Source organism: Phyllostomus hastatus, unplaced genomic scaffold, assembly GCF_019186645.2.
Source record: "Phyllostomus hastatus isolate PE091 unplaced genomic scaffold, TTU_PhHast_1.1 phas_contig_58, whole genome shotgun sequence".
Taxonomy (NCBI): Eukaryota; Metazoa; Chordata; class Mammalia; order Chiroptera; family Phyllostomidae; genus Phyllostomus; species Phyllostomus hastatus.
In genome coordinates, this window is record NW_025333916.1 from 28250816 (window position 1) to 28272541 (window position 21726).

General features: G+C 41.3%; 1 protein-coding gene and 1 long non-coding RNA gene across 7 annotated transcripts in view; one reads left to right on the top strand and one right to left on the bottom strand.

Moving 5' to 3' along the window:
- Window positions 1-16687, bottom strand: part of RNF180 (ring finger protein 180) — a 170062-nt gene extending 153375 nt beyond the window's left edge. The window contains exons 1-2 of one of the 6 annotated variants that reach the window (XM_045847705.1): window positions 16315-16359; window positions 15808-15868 (exon numbers count right to left, since the gene is read on the bottom strand). The gene's annotated coding sequence lies outside the window, so the exon portion shown is untranslated. Of the gene's footprint in view, window positions 1-15807; window positions 15887-16314; window positions 16429-16548 lie in introns of those variants that run through there. The other 5 variants (XM_045847704.1, XM_045847706.1, XM_045847708.1 and 2 more) reach the window with 5 other exon arrangements.
- LOC123824524 lies at window positions 16338-18258 on the top strand. The gene is made up of 3 exons (XR_006786717.1): window positions 16338-16459; window positions 16891-16956; window positions 18144-18258. It is a non-coding gene; the product is annotated as an uncharacterized LOC123824524 (long non-coding RNA).
- The last annotated feature ends 3468 nt before the right edge of the window (window positions 18259-21726 follow it).

Consider the following 21726-nt stretch of genomic DNA (forward strand, 5'->3'; position numbering starts at 1 on the left):
CACCAAGGGTAGTTTTTATGCCATGTCTACTTGCCAAGCCTGCACCCTTTCCTGTGCTTTCATTTCCTTTGTTACGTGTTCATCTATGCATCTATGTACATAGTATTTAAGTATATTATCAAATATGTCCAGAGACGTTCTAAGGTATTTGCAGCACAGGTTATCAGGGTACAACTAGAAGCCTCCCTTGTAACCACTACAAGAAAAACATCTAATTCCTGTTATTTGGCAATGTCACCAAAGTTACAGTCACAATTCTTGGGATTTGCTCTGAACACTTCAAATTCCTGAAGGGAGGAGGTTGAAGGAGGATTGAGGACAAAAGTTCCTTCCCAGCTCTTTCAAAAACACAGGCTGGGGCAGAAACTTTCTTTAACAGACTAAAGAAGAAATATAGGGAGAGGAAGAGATTTCATCCCATCTACTCAATGACCAATAAACAAAGGTGAGACCTCAAAAATTCTAGGCCAGAAATTATGGTTCTAGTCACCAAGTTTAACTTTATGAAAATATGACACATTTTATTCTCTGCTGAAGGTGGAGTTCTTGTGGAAGATGCAAAATGAATCATTTTCCTGCTCCCTTCAATGGCTTCCTAGCACTCTGCTGACCAGGTTGCTGCCCATGCTCTGCCCAGTGTGGTCTGCAGGCCGACAGGTCAGCCTTCTTTCAGCAATTCCAGTCCCCTGATTCCCTGCTCCTCCTCTGGTCCCTGGCTCCCTGGCCTCTAGCCTCTAGGGAGTATTGCCATATTTTCCAAGTCTCAGCTTAAACTTAAGCCCCTTAAATGTGGGGTGCAACCAGGGTCTTCCTTAACCCATTATTTCCCTCAAAAGGCCTTACTAGTTTCCCTCAGAATAATTTTCAGGGGGCTAAGATGGCGTCGGAGTAGGAAGGCGCAGATTCGGCTTCCCTCTGCTCAGGGGAGAAAATCCTGACCGATCTATGGAGTAGAGAAGCAAGCAACCAACATACTTCAGCATATGTGAAAATAGGGGACCAAGGATTGCAGCGGAACCGAAAAACCAGACCCTAAGAAGAGTGCTGCAACAAGGTAGGGTCCCAGGGACCAGCGTATGGTCCGGGGGCTGCAGCCCCAGGCCCAGGGCCCGCTGCTGGGTTTGCCACAGAGTCCTTGGGAGAGAGCTGGGACAACTGCTCCCTCCCCAGCCAAACAAGGTCTGAGCTGGGAGGAATCCAGGTGCTAGCAAACACACAGAGGCTGTGAGCACCTTTGGAGGCTGTGGACACCGGAGAGGCTGGGTTGCGCAGCAGGCCCTGACCCCCACAGTCACCAGTCTGGCTGGAGAGTTGGGCTGCGGGAGAAGCCAGGCCATTGTGTGGAGGGAGAGGCAGGCTTGAACAGGAGGAATCTCTCAAGAGGAAGGAGTGAATGGACAGACACTTTGGGGAATTCTCCTAAAGTGATCAGTCGCTCCAGCCTCCCTGCCACCCAACCGTGGGCACACGCGGGTGTGCATGCAGGGAGAGCATCCCTGCACCCCAGTCCACAGCAGTAACCCTGGGGAAAGACCTGATTCCCACACCGAGGGCACAAGGCTGAAGAGCCATGTTAGCTTCCCAGACAGTGAGGGAGCCAGTGCGAGCTCTGCTGACCCAGGAAGAAAAGCCATACCAATCACCCCTCAGCCTGCCACAGCCAGCAAGAGCAGAAAAACCAGTTTGGCCACTTTGAAACCAAGAGACTTTTTAATTTGATTATATTTTTTTAAATAATTTTTAATTTTTAATTTTTATTGTTTTTATTCTCTTTTGATTTCTTTTTCCTTTCTTTCCTGATTTCTTGTTTTATTCCTTCCTCCTTCCTTTCCTCCAATTTTATCTCTTCTTCCTTCCTTCATCTGCCTTTTCTATTTTTTACTTTTAAAAATTTTTTTCTAAATACCTACAAGTGAGACAAAATCCTGGATCTGTGAAAAGACCAAAGTTGAACCCAAAGAAGGGGCATCACAACAGCTGGGACAGTGAGACAAACTTCACTCTGCTACTACAGAGAACCTGCAAGTTATTGCATATTTCTATTATTATTATTTTTCCAGTATTCCTACATCTTTTTTAAATAGTGTTTTTGTATCCCTCTTCTTTTTGTATAGTCTGCTTTGCTAGGCTGGATATATTGTATGACCTGACATCTTTCCCCTGATATCTCTTTCCATACTGTATTGCTAATCTACTGTCCTTTAACTCACCTGTGTCCCATTAGCACATTACTTGAGGTTCTGTACCCCCTATTTTTGTTACCTAGATCTCATAGATTCTGCCATATGATTGTTGCCATAATATTATTGTAAGTAACTGCTGTTCCATGCAATTGTAATTACTTCACAACCCGCCCCCCCCCAGATCTTAGCCCATTTCAAAGTTTCCTGAACTCTATTACTGTAGTGGTTAACTCTATTTTCTCACACACTACACCTATTTACTCTCCTTTACTCGCACTTTACCTCAGAATCTGACCTTCCACAACCTCCCTGCTTTATAGATCCAACTCACAATCCTTCCTTCCCCAACAAGAGTCTTATCTTCTTTCCATCCTTTCTAAAAATCAGCTAGCTGGGTGGAAGATCACAGTTAATACTATACATAGTCAAAGGATCTCCTATCTCTTCCCCACTTGCTGCTACTGTAAATATCATAGAATTCTCTGTTGCTGTCTTAAACCATTTTGCCTTCCCCCTCCAACTGATGACAAAAAAGAATAGGTGGAGGCAGTGAACACCAGGATACCCACTGGAAGAGGAAACCCAACAGCAAAGGAACCACTAACAGATAGCAACAGAAGAAGATGAAGGAGGGAGTGGTAACCACACAATCCTCAATCCAGGACCTATGTGGAAATACAACTAAACAGTAGAGACAGTACCCAATACAAACAACTGGACAAGAGCAAGAGAGAATTCTTTAAACCTTATATACACGGAAGAACCAGCTTCAACACAACCTGCCCTCAGCAGCATAACAAAATACAGGAGGTGGTGGACAGAGTGACCCTCATTTAACCAGCTGGTGGGAAGGAACCACCAAAGAAAGACTCAACAACAATCAAAACCCAAAGGCAAACACAAAGCCAACTTAAATGACAGCCCAAGACCAGTGAGCTTGGGAGATCAAGGAAACTGCACCACTGAAACTCACTGCTATTCTACTAAAGAAGTTCACACCACAAACCCAGGGAGCCAGAACAGATCAATTTAAGAAGCTGAGGCTAACAAGAAGAGTCTCACAAACAATGGGCAGACAAAGAAACAATCCCCAAATGAAAGGAAAGGAGGAAGCCCCAGAAAGAATGTTAAATGAAATAGAGGCAATTCAACTATCAGATATTGAGTTCAAAGCAATGATCGTCAGGAAGCTCAATGAGTTCACAATGAGCTACCAGAAACTACAGGGAAGCTACAATGAACTCACTGAAAACTACATCAACGTGAAAAAGGAAATACAAACTCTCAACAAGGGCCAAGAGGAAATGAAGAATACAATTTCTGAACTGAAGAACACAGTAGAAGGAATGAAAAGCAGGATCGATGAAGCAGAAGATCGGATCAGTGAGCTAGAGGACAAAGTAGAAGAAAAGACCCAGAAAGAGCAAGAAAAGAAAAAGAGGCTCAGAAAGAATGAAGAGGGATTAAGAGAAATGCAAGACAATATGAAACGTAATAATATCTGTATAATAGGGATACCAGAAGGAGAAGAAGAAGAGCAATGGATAGAATACCTATTTGAAAAAGTAATGATGGAAAACTTCCCTAATTTGATAAGAGAAAAAGTCACACAAATCCAGGAAACACAGAGAGTCCCAATCAAGAGGAACCCAAAGAGGCCCACCTCAAGACACATCATAATTAAAATGGCAAAACTTCAAGACAAGGAGAGAATATTAAAGGCAGCAAGGAAAAACAGGAAGTAACATACAAGGGAGCCCCAATAAGGCTAACAGCTGACTTCTCAATGGAAACACTCCAAGCCAGAAGAGAATGGCAAGAAATATTCCAAGTAATGAGAACCAGAGGTCTGCAACCAAGGCTACTTTACCCAGCAAGGCTCTCAATCAAGATAGAAGGCCAAATAAGAAGCTTCTCAGAAAAAAGAAGTCTAAAAGAATACACCTCCACTAAACCAGCTCTGCAAGAGATGCTAAAGGGACTGCTTTAAGGAAAGAAAGGAAAAGAGAGAGAGAGAGGAACACACGTACATAAAAGGCAATGAATAAGCACCTATCAATAATAACCTTAAACATAAATGGATTAAATGCTCCAATCAAAAGACATAGAATAGCTGATTGGATAAGAAGACGTGACTCACACATATGCTGCCTACAAGAAACCCACCTCAAGATTAAAGACCTGCACAGGCTGAAAGTGAAGGGCTAGGAACAAATTTTCCAAGCAAATGGACAGGAAAAAAAAGCTGGGGTAGCAATACTCATATCTGACAAAATAGACTTCCAAAAAAGGGCCATAAAGACAGATCTAGAAGGTCATTTCATAATATTCAAGGGAAGAATCCACCAAGAAGACATAAATATTGTAAATATATATGCACCCAACATAGAAGCACCCAAATACATAAAGAAAATCTTAGAGGACTTCAAGAAAGATATGGACAGCAACACAATTATTGTGGGGGATTTTAACACCCCACTATCAAAAATGGACAGATCTTCCAAACAAAATATCAACAAAGATATTGTGGCATTGAATACCCTGGATGAGATGGGCTTTACTGATATATACAGAACCCTCCATCCCAAAGAAGCTAAATACACATTCTTTTCAAATGTACATGGAACATTTTCAAAGATAGACCACATGATAGGACACAAAACAAGCCTCAACAATTTCAAAAAAAATTGAAATCATACCAAGCATTTTCTCGGGATCACAAGGGACTGAAGCTAGAAACCAACCCCAAGGAAAAAAACCCAAAACACTCAAAATCATGGAGATTAAATAGCATGCTATTAAACAATGAATGGGTCAAGAACGATATTAGGTAAGAAATCAAAAGGTTTCTGGAAACAAATGATAACAAACTCACAACAACCCAAAACTTATGGGACACAGTGAAGGCAGTCCTGAGAGGGAAGTTCATAGTGATACAGGCCCACCTAAAAAAGTTAGAAACATTTCAAACAAACAACCTAACCCTACATCTACAAGAACTCGAGGAACAACAACAAAGACAGCCCAGAGCAAGCAGAAGGAAGGAAATAACCAAGATCAGAGCAGAATTAAATGACATAGAGACTAAAAGCACAATTCTAAGGGTCAATGAATCCAAGAGCTGGTTCTTTGAAAAGATAAACAAAATTGACAAGCCTTTAAGCAGACTCATCAAGAAAAAAAGAGAGAAAACCCAAATAAACACAATCAGAAATGAAAGAGGAGAGGTTACAACAGATACCACAGAAATACAAAGGATTGTAAGAAATTACTATGAAGAACTGTATGCCAAGAAATTTGAAAACCTAGATGAAATGGACAAATTTCTAGAAAAATATAATCTTCCAAAACTCAATGGAAAAGAAGCAGAAAGCCTGAACAAACCAATAACAGCAAAAGAAATTGAAAAAGTAATAAAAAAACTCCCAACACACAAAAGCCCTGGACCAGATGGTTTCACAGGAGAATTCTACAAAGCATTTAAGGAAAAGCTAACCCCTATCCTTCACAGACTATTTCAAAAAATCCAAAAAGATGGAAGACTCCTAAACTCTTTTTATGAGGCCAACATCATCCTAATTTCAAAACCAGATAAAGACACAACAAAGAAAGAAAACTTCAGGCCAATATCGCTGATGAACACTGACGCTAAAATCTTCAACAAAATACTGGCAAACCGCATCCAACAATACATTAAAAAGATCATACACCATGACCAAGTGGGATTCATTCCAGGGATGCAAGGATGGTACAATATTCACAAATCAGTAAAAGTAATACATCACATAAACAAAAGCAAAGACAAAAACCACATGATCATATCAATAGATGCAGAAAAAGCATTTGATAAGGTACAGCACCCATTTATGATAAAAACACTCAGCAAAGTGGGAACAGAGGGAACATTTCTTAACATAATAAAGGCCATACATGAGAGACCTACAGCCAACATCATACTCAATGGGCAAAAATTGAAATCTTTTCCACTAAGATCAGGAACAAGACAAGGCTGTCCACTTTCACCACTTCTATTCAATATAGTACTGGAAGTTTTAGCCACAGCAATCAGAAAAGAAAAAGAAATAAAAGGCATCCAAATCGGAAAGGAGGAAACAAAACTGTCACTGTTTGCAGATGACATGATAGTGTACACAGAAAATTCTATAGACTCTGCCAAAAAACTGCTTGACCTAATAAATGAATTTAGCAAAACAGTGGGACACAAAGTCAATATCCAGAAATCAAAGGCATTTCTGTACACCAACAATGAAACAGCAGAAGCAGAAATCAAGGAAAAAATCCCATTTGAAATAGCAAAAAGAAAAATAAAATACCTAGGAATAAACCTAACCAAAGAGGTAAAAGACCTGTATTCAGAAAACTCCATAACACTGAGGAAAGAAATCAAGGAAGACACAAACAAATGGAAACATATACCGTGTTCATGGATTGGAAGAATTCATATCATCAAAATGTCCATACTACCCAAAGCAATTTACACATTCAATGCAATACGTACTAAAGTACCAATGGCTTATTTCACAGACATAGAACAAACACTTCAAAAATTTATATGGAACCATAAATGACCCCGAATAGTTGCTGCAATTTTGAGAAAGAAGAGTAAAGTAGGAGGGATCACAATACCTGACACTAAACTATACTACAAGGCCACTGTAATCAAAACAGCCTGGTACTGGCATAAAAACAGGCACATGTACCAATGGAACAGAACAGAGACCCCAGAAATAAGCCCAAGTCTCTACGGTCAATTAATATTTGACAAAGGAAGCAGCAACATAAAATGGAATAAAAATAGCCTCTTCATCAAATGGTGTTGGGAGAACTGGACAGCTATGTGCAAAAAAATGACACTAGAGCACCAACTTACATCTTATACAAAAATAAATTCAAGGTGGATAAAAGACTTAAATATAAACTGTGACACCATTAAAGTCCTAGAAAAGAATGTAGGTATGAAAATCCCAGATATTTCACGCAGAAACTTTTTTACTGACATGTCTCCTAGAGCAAGGGACATAAAGGAAAGAATAAACAAACGGGACCTCATCAAAATAAAAAGCTTTTGCACAGCTAAAGAAAACAGTATCAAAATAAAAAGAGAACCAACTGTATGGGAAAACATATTTGCCAATGATACCTCAGACAAGGATTTAATCTCCAAAATATATAAAGAACTTACACGACTCCACTCTAAGAAGATAAGCAACCCAATTAAAAGATGGGCAAAGGACTTGAACAGACACTTCTCCAAGGAGGACATACAGAGGATCCAAAGACACATGAAACAATGTTCAATATCACTAGCTATCAGAGAGATGCAAATTAAAACCACAATGAGATACCACTTCACACCACTCAGAATGGCCATTATAAACAAAGCAACAAACAACAAGTGTTGGAGAGGTTGTGGAGAAAAGGGGACCCTAGTGCACTGTTGGTGGGACTGCAGACTGGTACAACCACTATGGAAAGCAGTATGGAACTTCCTCAGAAAACTAAAAATGGATCTGCCTTTTGACCCTGCAATTCCACTGCTGGGACTATATCCTAAGAACCCTAAAACACCAATACAAAAGAACTTTTGCACCCCGATGTTCATAGCAGCACAATTTACATTAGCTAGGTGCTGGAAGCAACCTAGATGCCCATCAGTAAATGAATGGATCAAAAAACTGTGGTACATTTACACAATGGAATTCTATGCAGCAGAGAGAAAGAAGGAGCTCCTACCCTTTGCAACAGCTTGGATGCAGCTGGAAAGCATTATGCTAAGCGAAACAAGCCAGGCAGTGAAAGACAAATACCATATGATCTGACCTTTAACAGGAACCTAAACAACAAAACAAAGAAACAAGCAAAATATAACCAAAGACACTGAAATAGAGGACAGGCTGACAGTGACCAGAGGGGAGAGAAGAGGGAATTTCAGGGGAGAATGGGAAGGGTTTACAGGAACAAATTTAAAGGACACATGGACAAAAACTAGGGGGAGGGTGGTAATGGGAGGGAAGTGGGAAGGGTTGGGTGGGCTGGAATGGGAGTAAAAGGGAGAAAACTGTACTTGAACAATGATTAAAATAAAAAGAATAATTTTCACACTTGATCCATTTGTGTCTCCTTTACTGAGCCGCAGACTCCTTGACAGTTTAATCTATGGTGGTGCCAACACAGCAGTGGGCCCTGACAGGGCCACTGACGAGTGAGTCAGCAAGCGAGCATGGGCAAGACAAATATAAATCATCCTCTCTGAGCTCTCCTTACAGTCAGGACATGATTTATTGGCATAACCAGGGTAAATTTTCCAACCAACACCAAAGAAAGATGGTCTCGGCCTTCTGAAGCTATTGTTTAGAGCATGACTCTTTAGAGACTATTTTAGAACACAGACTGGGCTTCAAGACGTCAGGTGTAGTTTGATAAGTATATGTTACTGGATGCATTAAAATTATAACTTCTTTACGAAGCTATCCATCAGAAAACAGTACTTTTTCTTCTATTTTTTGGCAATTTTAATTATATTTTATTGACTATGCTATTACAGTTGTCCCAATTTTTCCCCCTTGGTCTCTCTTCACCCAGCACCTGCTACTCCCTCAGACAATCCCCCCATCCTTGTTCATGTCCATGGGTCACACGTACAAGTTCTTTGGCTACTCCATGTCCTATATTGTACTTTACATCTCTATGACTATTCTGTAACTACCAATTCATACTTCTTAATCCCTTCACCTCTTCACCCATTCCCACAAACCCCCCTCCCATCTGGCAACCATCAAAATGTTCTCTATATCTACACTTCGGTTTCTGTTTTGCTTGTTTTCTTACTTTGTTTTTTAGATTCAATTCTTGATATATAAGTGTTTATTGCCATTTTCAGTACATGGTATATGCTCCACATTTTTTAAACTAAAATCTCTACACACAAACATAGAGTCAGGGGTTGGCATTACTTTAAATAAGTACCAGCTGCTGTTTTTAACTGCAGCACTTACTGAGTGGCTCCTTTGATCATCAGGACGTTCCTGTGAGTTAGGGACCATTAACTTTTTATATCCATGAGGAAACTGAGGCCTAGAGAAGCTAAGTAACTTCCCAGCCTATTCCCATCATTTTGTGAGGAGGAAGTGCAGACGGTAAGGTATGAAAGCAGTAACTAGCTCCAAGCTTCAGAATCTACATTCATCTTGATCAGTGTTCCAGTGACATCAGAAGTACTCTCCTTTAGCCATAGTAAAAATAAAGCAGGGAGAGTCCACAAATCCCTGCCCACACTCCTATCTTACCATATGAATATTGATATAGCATTTGCTTTGCTGTTGTACTCCCTCCCTCCTTTGGAATTATGGAATCCACATTATGACATACACAATTTGTTCTCATTTGTCCTGCTGTTCTTGTAGGTGCACCACTGTCTGGCAGCAAATGCGTCTGCAGACAGCCCTCCTATACAGAGCTCCTTTAGCATGCACTGCCCTGAAATTTGGTGATGCTCTTAGATGGTATTCTAAGATGAAGATTTTGCCTGTAATCCTAAAACAGCCATGCAACGATAATTGTGTCTTCCATCTTCCCATTCGGTGGGGCCCTTGGAGACTCCTCAGGTATACAGGGTTCACTCTGCCTTCTTTAAGTTTTCCAGACACCTGACACACTCACCTATCTTACATTCCGAAGTTACTCATGCATCTTGGTACATCCAACACCCACAGTTTTGCATCAAACCTGTTCATGGTGATTATTAGTAAGATCCCCTAGTGAAATATATTCAATTTGTAAAATTTCTTTAAAGTTCAATTTTCGGAGAATAACATTTAAGAAAGCAGCATTTGCACTTTCCCCCTCATACAAATCTTATACGGAATTCCAAAATATCCACAGACAAAAGCGGTGAAGTGGTTAAACATTTCACTGTTTGCAGAAGCCCTGAAGCACAAGTTTCCCACTCCGGATACGAAATGCAGGAATGTGGTGCTTCACATCCAGAGTGATATTCATCAAGTCTTTGAAATTAATACTACAATTCCTTTCAGTAATAAATCTTCCTTTGATCTGCAGTATTTCAGAAGCTTCATTTTAGTCTGCTTTATTTCTTTTTCTTCCTATACATTTCAATCATGAGGAGATCAGCCCAGACTTGGTGTTAAATAGAGAGAGAGAGGGAAGCACCCAAGGTCACGCCCCTGCCCACCTGCTCAGACTGCGGTGGCACAGCTTGCTGATACACAAAGCAGCCAGCCCCATCTCCCCATCCCGAACAGGCCTTCACTGCTGGTTCTCCGTTCTCTACGGAGAGAACAGAGAGAATGTTCCTGTTCATCAGGACGTTCCTGTGAGTTAGGGACCATTAACTTTTTATATCCATGAGGAAACTGAGGCCTAGAGAAGCTAAGTAACTTCCCAGCCTATTCCCATCATTTTGTGAGGAGGAAGTGCAGACAGTAAGGTATGAAAGCAGTAACTAGCTCCAAGCTTCAGAATCTACACTCATCTGTTCTTCGAGGGGGCATCTTATACTCCCTTCTATTGCCTGTTTCCCTGGGAGAAGTGCTGCCATGACCCATGAAAACAACTGTAACTGCAATTGCTGCTATTCATTATCACCAGGGTTCTTGCAAACCTGGTCTCCAAATGCTCTGTGGTACCCACTGCAAACCCCCTACATTTTGCCTTAGGTCTTCCTAGAATTTGCTGAGAACACAGAAAGTGTTCTGCCCTGCAGAGTGGTAATGAGAGGCAGAGAAGACTGTCTTCCCAGTTTGCTAGTTGGTAGAGGACCTAAGTATCTGAAGGATGGACTGAAGGGGCAGCGAGAAGCCTCTTGGCCTGTATTTACCATATTTATCAAACAGTCCGTATCAAGAGGCGATGGTGGGATGGCGACATGCAGGTGCCGATGTAGAGAAATCCCTCTCAATAGGATATAATCTGTTTCTTACTTAAGGTTACTTCCTTCTGGTTTTTAGGATGGTTTTTTCTTCTAACAGTTTTTACTTTTTGGTTTTGTGGTGAGATTTCATTTTATTCTACATCTTCATAGGAAACTGATGAAAAATTAGAAAAAGCTACCCTGGAGGCTGTTATTTAGATGCAATTTTGAACTAGGGTACTTTTATATAAATTTTTATAGCTTAATAATTTTGTGTATATTTCAGTGATAAACTGTGTGGAATGTTTAGCTGCAAATCTTAGGAAGACTAAGTTTGTAACTATATGCTGAGCCTTAAAACTGTTGCAAAAAAATAGTCAATTACATTGATAAATTTAAAATACTTATATCTTTTTGAACTTTAGTATAATACAAACAAAATTAAGACACAACTCAGAGACAGGAAGAAGAAATCTGAAAATACTATAAGCAAATGGTTAATGTCTGTAATTAATTCTACAACACAAAAATTTAAAAAGACAAATATCCAACAGAAGAATGAGCAAAGACTATGAAAGCACAATTCCCAGGAGAGGCAATCAGAATGGCCAACAATCAAAAGAAAAGTGCTCAACTGCACCAAAAATCAGGAAAATAAAAATTAAAAAAGGATACCATTTCACACCAATCACATTGGGGAAAAAATGTAAAAAGAGTCCAACATTACCAAGCAGAGAAAAGATATGGAACAATGAGAATCACATAAACCACTATGGGGAAGTATAACTAGGCACATTCTGAAAAGCAATTTGGCAAGATCTGGTAAAGATGAAATGCTTACTATGGAGTTTCAGTACTACTTTTAGGTTTGTATGTGCCTAAGATATTACATCATACAGAAATGTTAATTTTAGCAACATTTTATGGTAGTAGCAAAAAATTGGAAACAATCCAAGTGTTCATCAATAGGATATTTGACAAATACTTTTTTGTTAATTGATACAATGTAATACAATGCAGAAATAAAACTAAACCTATATATATCCAGGAAAAAATTCCCAAGTATGTGAACTAAGAAAAAAGCTGCAGAAATATACACAGTAGAGAATGATACACACAACATAATTAAGTTACAAAAATTTTTAAAGCTTGTGCAACAATTTTATATTTGTTTACTATACATGCATATGTAGCAAAAGTATAAAAACATGAATGGGGCACCAAGTTTAGGAAAATGGTGGCCTCCATAACATCAGGGTCTTCAAAGATAGAGTGGATTTAGACAGCCAGTAAGGTGCAGAGGAATGGGCATCATGACCAAGGAAAATAATAGAAACCAAAACACTTGGATACTTCGAAGTCCAACAGGTACAGCTACATAAGTATTTATTATACAATTTACACATCATCCAGAAGACAAGTAGCCTGTGAAAAGAATAGATTCTACCTTAAAACCAAAAATTTGAGAATATGACCAAAAAATATATACCTTATTTTTACTTTCCTTCTCTGTGAAATAAATTTTAAGTTGACAGCCCCTTTTTACTTACTGTATCATTGGCCCACAGGTTACACTATTCATTGTGTGCTGACTGAATTGGCGTCCATAATTCAATTTGGGCTCTTTGCATAATTTTTTTCAAAAGGTTTTAAAATTGGCCTGGCAATTCAATTCTCATTTAGATTAATTCTCATGCTTATCTGTAATTTTGTAAAGAATGTTTTAAAGCTGCTTTTAAAACCTGTGCTAATGATCGATTGGTTGTTTCTAAGGGTTTCCAGCTACTAAACTCACAGTGAAGGTAAGGAGATTATGGAACTTGAGGATACTTTTATTATTATTATAATAATCTCCTCTATTTCTCCTTACTACAAAGAAAATTACTAAGATAAAAATGCAGTGATTCCAATTTGCTCAGCTAACTTTTGTATGAGACTTATCATTCTCCCAAGTCATTTCCCAAGTATTTTCTAAAATCTAAGAAAGCAACAGACACCTTATTAAGTAAGTTAATGTTTGCTGTACCAAGGATACTCAGTTTTCATAGATATGATTTTTACACTTTATTGTATACAAGGGGCAAAACAAGACATTTTAATGTAGGCATTTTTATGCCCTATTTTATTAGGGACTATCTACTTATTGTGGCTTTGATAAGGGGAAATCTTGACTAGACGTTGAGTATGGACTATTAACTAGATTTCCAAATTGAGGAAAAAAGTTTATGTTACATATGAAACAGATATCCTCATAGGTTCCCTGGACCTCCTTCCTTCCTGAGTCAACTACTTTCTGCCCAAAGAAGGCAGTGGAAGACAAAGTAAGGTCAGAGATTAGAGTAAGGGTCAGAGGAAAGGTACAATTCACGGATAGGACAGGATGGGTGTGGACCATTATCTGCGAGATAAACCATTCATGTAACGAGGAGATAATCTTTACTTTCTCATCTTAGAAAGGGCTATTCTAAGAAAAACTTCTACTTGTCTGCTGATAATTTACTTGCCACTTCAATAATCTGCATCTTGCAGTTGGCTGGTGTGGCTCAGGGGATCAAGTGCCAGTCTGCTAACAGAACAGTCACTGGTTAGACTCCCAGTCAGGACACACACCTGGGTTGTGGGCCAGGCCCTCAGTTGGAGGCATGCGAGAGGCAACTGATTGATGTACCTCTCATACATCAATGTTTCTCTCTCTTCTCTTTCCTTTCCCCTCTCTCTAAAAATAAATAAATAAAATCTCTTTTAAAATTAAAAAAATAAGCCATGGCTGGTATAGCTCAATGGATTGAGCATGGGCCTGTGAACCAAAGCATTGCCAATTTGATTCCCAGTCAGGGCACACGCCTGGGTTGCAGGCCATGTCCCCAGTAAGGGGTGCACTAGAGGCAACAACACATTGATGTTTCACTCCCCCTCTTTCTCCCTCCCTTCCCTTCTCTCTCAAAAATAAATAAATAAAATCTTTTAAATTAAAAAATATTTTGTATCTCAAAATCTGTGATTTCTCTCAAAGTTATTCACTCTGTTAAACAGAGATCTGGCTGCTAAACAGTGGCACTATTTTCTATTTAAATATCAAAAGGATAGTACCCCTTTATTTTATATGCTCCTGATTATGCATTTATTATGCAGTGAACTGTAGTATATTTGCAGCCAGAGTATTATCTCTGTTCTCAAACTATAGACTGCATAGAAAATTACCTACTTCTAACTAACTGTTCCCTCAGAAAATGATTTCATCTGCTTATCAAAAAACTCCTTAATGATTTTAAGGATCTTCTTAACTGCTTCTATAGTTATAATAGACTTCTGGCACTTATCACATATGATATACTATATATAATAAAATTTTCAAACAACCCAGAAGTGAAGGAAATGAATGTATCGGGTAATTGGGGTCATCAGGAAAATCTGTTGCACACACAACTTGCTAATAACTTTTGAAAACAGCAATTTTATACGTTGATGAGGCCATTTTGACCAAGCTGTATTACATTCAAAACACAACATGCAAATTCTATGATTCTAAATTATAAAGATTTACACTTGCATTTATGTAAAGTTCAAACTTTTATATTAAATATATCCCCAACTTAATACTGTCCCAGTATTAAGTGTGATTTTCTTACTGTATTCTACTTAAAACATGTACATGATTGCAAGGTAATTTTCATTAAAATGAATATTCTCCTAAACTTGAAATTCTTTTGTATGAGAAAATAAAACTTGCTATGCATTATTTAGGGAGACCTAGAAACTCACCTCCTCCATTCTACTTATTCATTAAATAAACAAACATTTAGGGTCTCTGCTACCATGATCACTAAGTATCTCTGGGTCGCAGTGGCAAACATTTATTAAAGATATCACAGATGAAAGACAAAAGAAATGCAGTCCTTACTGTAAATAAGATCACCGGATCCTATTCAACAACTGAAATGGTTCTTTTTGCCCTGGCCTGGTGGCTCAGCTGGCTGCAGCTTCCCCTGCACAAAAAGGTTTCTGGCTTGATCCCCATCTGGGCATATACCTAGGTTGTGGGTTCAATCCTCCGTCGAGGTGCATAGAGAGGCAACCAAGCCACGTTTCTCTCTCATATCAATGTTTCTTTCTTTCTCCTTCTTTCTTTCTCACTCTCTTTCCCCTTCCTCTCTCTCTCTAAAAAATAATATATATATATATATAAATAAAATAATAATATATCCTCGGGTGAGGATTTAAAAAAATACAGAAATGATTCTTGTCTTTTAAGTATCACTTTTAGGGAAAGTATTCCAGGAGTCTGAAAGAACTGAATTTCATTTTTTAAAGAAAGGTTTTAGCAATTAACGAGTAAGTTAAAACACGAGTATGAGACAGGCACTCTGAGCGCTAAATTCTGTTGGAGACTGAGTGGACCGAGGACAACTGTCAGCCGGACAAGCTCCGGTCACAGCTCCCACCACTGCTGGACGCCTGGTTTTGTGAAGACCATTTTTCCCTGTGGGCGCCTCAGCTGTCTAGTCTATAAAATGGGATAATTTAATAGTAACCTGCCTACACAATGCTCCTTTGAAGTTCACTAATGAATGCTCTCCCGGGTGCACTTAAAACTATTAGATGCTACAAAAATATGGGGTACGATGTCTAAAAGAACACGGCAATCTAAACCTGCTAGTGTTAATTAAAGCACTAATAGCCCCGCGCCCAGCCCGGCCCCTCCCCCGCCTGCGCCCGCCGCCTCTCAGCGCTTACTTGGGGACTCGCGCGTGGCAGCCCGGCTGGGCACTCCGGACCGCGGCAGCCACCGCCGGAGCTGCAACGCCGACACCGGAACGGACCAGACAAAAGAAAGTGGATCTGTGCCGAGGGGACGGCCGCGGAAGGGGGTGTGTGCCGCCCCTCCCACCCGCAGCCACGGGACGAACGGGACGCAGCTCCCCAACTCCGGCCGGGAGCGCTGCGCGCACCCGCCCGCCGCCCCGCCACGCCCCCGGCGCCCCGCCCGGCCCGTCTCCGGTCCCCGTGTAATTCCACCCTCGCCCCGGGCGCTCCCGAGGCCGCCAGGGAGCCTCAGGTGCGAAAGTTAAACCGCCGCCGCAGCACCTGAGGCCGGGGCGGGAGGCGGTGGCGGGGCCCGCCCAGCCCACGGCGCGTCTTCCCGGGGCGAGCGCGGCCCGGAGCCGCCGAGGCCGAGCAGTGCGGGGCCCAGGCGGGAGCCCCCGGGGGAGCGCGGGCCGCGCCCGAGCCGCCGCCCCTCACCTGTCTCCGCGCCCCCCAGCCGCCGGCTCCGCGCCCCCTCCCGGCCCCGGGCGCCCGCAGGCCGGCTCGGAGCGAGGACTCCGAGGCCCCGGCGGCGGCCAGGCCGGTTCGGCGAGACGGGAAGCGACAGGAGCCAAACCCCGCGGTAGGCGCAGGAGCTGTGCCCGCAGCCGGGAGCCCCGCGGCCTGCTGTTCCGCGCCCCGGCCCGCCTCGCAGCCGCCCGCCCGGCTCACCCGCGTCCGCGGTTCCGGCCGAGCCGCGCGTGGGCGGCGCCGCGCCCTGACCCCGCGCAGACCCGCGAGCAGCGCAGCCGCGCGGGCAGGCGGCCCGCGGGAAAGTTGTTCTCCTGTTGTCTCTCGTGTCTTTCCCCGGGCCAGCAGGGGTGGCCCCGTCCCCGTGGCCTCGCCCAGCCCCACCTGCAGTTTCCGTCGCGAGCCCACCTGCCGGGGCCGTCCCAAGGGCGTCCCCACGGTCCGCCGCAGTGCCCGAGACTCATCCCAAGGCACCACCACTACCTGGGTTGAGTTTTTGCTTCTAACATCACTCCCTAAATTGCTTACCTTTTTGCGCCTAAGGTTCCACCTGCTTGCGACCGAGAGTAACCACTGAAGTGCTCCTGACAGGTGACAGACGGAGGGCAGGTGAGGTGATGACAAGGAGGCAAATCAAAGCGCTTATTCAGGGAGCGAGGGGGGCCACTTTGAGTCAACACTGACTTGTTAGCAGTAGTAAACGCTGGCTTCAGAGCAATGAAAATAGATCATCAAAAGACTATAAATAAGGTTTGGAATATAAACAGCAAGTTTTATTAGTTGACTTCAGGAAGGAGAATGAAGCAAAGGGTGAACCTCAAAAAACTATCCAGCTTTTTCTGCCATACAGAAATTGTCATTTGCTTGAAGTGGCTTATTTGGAGTCTTGTCCCAAGACTAAGGCTGTATGAAATACATTCCCACCTGAAAATCCGATGAAATCGGTAACAAAACCAAACCAAGACATGCCAGGGAAACATCAGGTGAATATACCGTATGAACAGTAACACTACAAAACACTAGAAAAGCAAATTCAGCAACATAGATAAAAGCATTTTACAACATGACCAAGAGGGATTTAGCTAAGGAATGCAAGGTTGGCTTAGCAAACAAAATTTACCAATGTAATTCACTTATAGTAAAAGAAAGGATAACGACCACAGGATCATCTCAATGTAGGCCAAAAATACATTAGACAAAATGTAGCATGTTTTAATGAAAAACACTCAACAAACTAGGAATAAAAGGGAAATTCCTCACAACCTGATAAAGGATACCTATTTTTTTTTAATGAACATCATACTTAAAGGTGAAAGAATGAATACTTTCACCTAAGATCAGGAATAAGACAAGGATGTCTATCTTGCTACTTTTATTCAACACTGCACTGCAGGTTCTAGCTCAGGCAATTACATGAAGAAAGGAAAATTTTAATAGTAAACAGAGCAAATGGAAAAAAGAGAATTATTGAAGAAAACCAGGACAGCAGTTCTCAGAACTGAAGGGCAATAGGACACAAGCTCTCAACTCAACTCAGTGGATAAATATTATCTAGACCTGCATGTATTCTTGGGACGTTTCAAACACACGAGTCAGAGAGATCTTAGTAGCTTCCAGGGTGAAAAAAAAAATAGGTCACTTATGAAGATTTAGAAATTGAATTGACATTGGATTTCTTGACAGAAACATAATAAAATATTCTGAGGGAAAAGAATTTCCAATCTCGAAAGTAGTAAAGTTATGAGGTTAAAAAAAAGTTTCAGATATTCAAAATTTTAAATATTCTTTTCGTACAGGCTTTCTCAGAAAAACAGTTCGAGGATGACCCCCTCCACTGCAACAAAGGAGTGATGAAGGAGGCCTGATAGCAGAGGTGAAGGTTACACCCAAGACAACCATGGTAGGCAGAGAGGACCCCCCCCCCCAGAATGCCCACATCTCAATCCCTGCAACCCGTAACATGAATCTGTTACAGTACCTAGCAAAAGGGACTTTTCTGATGTACTTAGTTATAAACCCAAATAGGGAGAATATCCTGGATTATCCAGGTAAAGCAATCTAATGACATAATCCTTGAGAAGCAGACTATTTTCTCCAGCTGGAGTCAGAAAGATGAACTAGAAGATGTCAGAATGATTTAAAGCCTGAGAGAGACTTGACCTTCCACTGCTGGAGGGAACCACGGGGAAAACACGAGAGAAAATGCTGGCAGCTCGCGGGAGCAAAGGCCTGGCTGAATTTACCAGTGCTTTTTATTTTCAAGAAATGGATTTTTAGAGGTATAAGGTTTGTTACAAACAGGGCTAAAAGAAGACAAGACAAAAAGTCTTAATGCTTTCAAATTAAGGAATGTAAATTAGCCTCCTGTCTCCTATGAAGTCAGAATAAAGTCAAGGAAATGATAGGGTTGACAAATTTGGCAAATAAAAACACAGGAGACTCAGTTCAAACAGAATTTTGAATAAAATTTTAGTATAGAAATACTTCTACTAAACAACGTTTTGTTGTTAGAAAATTAAAATGTAACTGGTCTTCCTCGTGTATATAGCAACTTAAAAAGTGACCCCCCAAAACAGTGGTTCTCAACCTTGGCAGCACATTGGAATCTCCTGAAGGGCTTGCGGAAATATCCGTGCCCCATGTTGCCTGGTATAACTGCATCAGAATTTCTTGGGGTGGAGCCTCAGGTGCCTCCAGTGTACTGTTGAGATTGAGAACAAGAGCCAGGAGCTAATTTGCATGGGTCTGGTGAACTAAAAGCAATCTCCCCTATAAATTACAACCTGAAGTGAAGAGACACAGTTTTCTACAATAAAGATCTCATCAAATATTTACCTTAATTTTGAATTACATGTGAAGAGTATGATTTTCAATATTTCAGGAAGATCTTTCACTTTTTTTGTAAAAAGATACACACTCCATGAATATAAGATATCAAATAAGTACTGACTTTACCTACTAGGTAGTTGGTATCTAAACATTTACTAATATTCTCTTTCACCAGATGTAACTGCTAGCTGAATACATGGTCATTAAAAAGTACCTGTGTCAATAGTATTTGAATTACTCTGCAGTTGAGTTTTATAACCTCTGGCTTTGGCTGTAATTTCCAGGCAAAACTGAAATAAAAAGTATGGTTTGGGTACTTGCATCATAAATGGATACTGGCTATGATTTGAAACAGCACTTTCCAAGCTGTGACTGTTCTCTGGGCTGCTAGCATGTGTTTTACATTTTTGGCCACCCTTCTTGTGCCTTCTTATGATCTTTCTTTGTGGTATATGTGCCCTTCCTATTTCTTTTGTGTCCTTTTGGTGTGATAGACCTGAAAGATAGAACTGGGTAGCTGAAAAAATGGAAAACAATGAAGAAACACATTTTTAAGGTACCAAATGCGTTAAAAGTTTACTTGCAAATGACTAAGGGAAGAATGCTCTGCACCAGTCGTATGTGTTGATGACTCTATGGCAAATCTAGGCAACTCCTGTTAGGGATGTACTGTGTGTCTGCTTTGGTATTCAGTTTGAAGGCACAGAAATAGCCAGCTGCAATATCCTGGTGTGTAGAATGGGGCTCCATTTCCTCCATTGTCCTAAAAAATGTTCCAAATCTCAGTTCTCATACTCATAGCTGGATTCTAAAGCATCATATGCCTGTTTATAAAACCAAGAGGTCAGCTGTCTCTCTTCTTTTCGGTTAGATCTTTTCTCTCTTTCCACAAGAAATCCAACCACACCAAGGATATTGTCATCTTTGTAGTTTTGTGGATCTCAGAGAATCACATTACACCTCACACAACAAATCCCTTCAAAATGTCACTTGGCTGTCCCTTCCTGTGTCTCTGCTTCCAGCCACACAATCGCTGGACTCCTCTTTTTGGCCTCCCCACCTCACAGGACTCAGCTCAGCACCCACCCACTCCCACCCCAGTTTTGGTATGCCTAGCCCCTTCTCCCTCAGGTATTTCAATCTCCCCTCTCTCTCTTTTTTTCCTTTTGCAGAGAAATTTGGGAGTTTTCTAGTTTATACCTCTCAGAGCTCACCAACAAAGGACCCTCCAGGTACTGGGGCCCATTCTCCTTGGCCACTGGGAGATAATAAATTGATAATGAATGAAGTTATAACATATTTTTACTGTGGGATATTTATACTATTTTCTCATTCCTTCCACATAGAAAAAAATCAGGATATTTATTTTCTAAGTGTCTCAGTGCCACCACAGGGAATTAAATAGTGTTGGGATGAACATACAATTGGGTTTAACATAGAGGCTAGTTCCTAAAACACTCACAGGTGAGGCTGGAGGGGAAAATAAAATAAGAAAACTGGGACGGGGGAAAAAGGGGTGAAGGGATAAGTTGGTTTGTAAAGGCTGTAGGGAAGGCAGACATTTCCTTCCCTGAAAATGTTTCATGATATAACAACCTATGTGTTATTTGAAAAGAATTAAATTAATGAAGGGCAATCCAGCAATAGTAAGGGCAATTAATCTGCATGTGAAGAAATAGTGTGATAAATAATTGTATTAGTTTTAATCCATACTCTAGAACATTTGGTTATAATTAAAATGATTAATAAGTAATATGGACTTCTGGTCAAGATGGAGGCTTAGATAGACATGCTTCACCTCCTCATGCAACCACAAGAAGAATCACAACTAACATCAGAATAAAAAGCACTCAGAACTGCCAGAAAATTGAACTGTATGGAAGTCTGACAACCAAGGATTTAAAGAAACCACATTCATCCAGACAGGTAAGAGGGACAGAGTCGTGGAGTCAAGGCAGAGAGGATGCAGTGTGGTTCAGAGAGGTTGCAGCAGCAGAACAGGTAGTCCCACATTCACATGTGATGCATAAAAATCAGGAGGGATACCGTGGGAGTAAGCGATCCCAGCCCCAGGCCAGACCACACAACACAGGGTTCCAGTACCAGGAGGATAAAGCCTCATAATTTCTGGCTGTAAAACCCAATAAGGTATGGGGCAGCAGAAGAAATTGCCAGTGTCTCAGGAGGGTCCATTAAAGGCCCCACATGGACTTAGAATGTACACAGACCCACTCACTCTGGCAATCGCTACCAGGACAACAGCCAGAAGGGCACCAGTGGCATACAGGACGTGTGTGAAATGACTGGAAATGGGGAAGTGCTGGGCAAACCTCCAGAAGCCAGGCAGTGGCATTGTTCCCTCTTCAACCCTTTCCACCACACAGAGCCACAAAGTGGTGAAGTAGGTTGTCTGGTGAACACCTAAGGCTCCACTCCATACAACTAACAGGTGCTCTAAGACAGGGAGTCAAAACAGCTCTACCTAATACACAAAAACACAGGGAGGCTGCCAAATTGAGAAGACAAGGAAATATGGCCCAAATGAAAGAA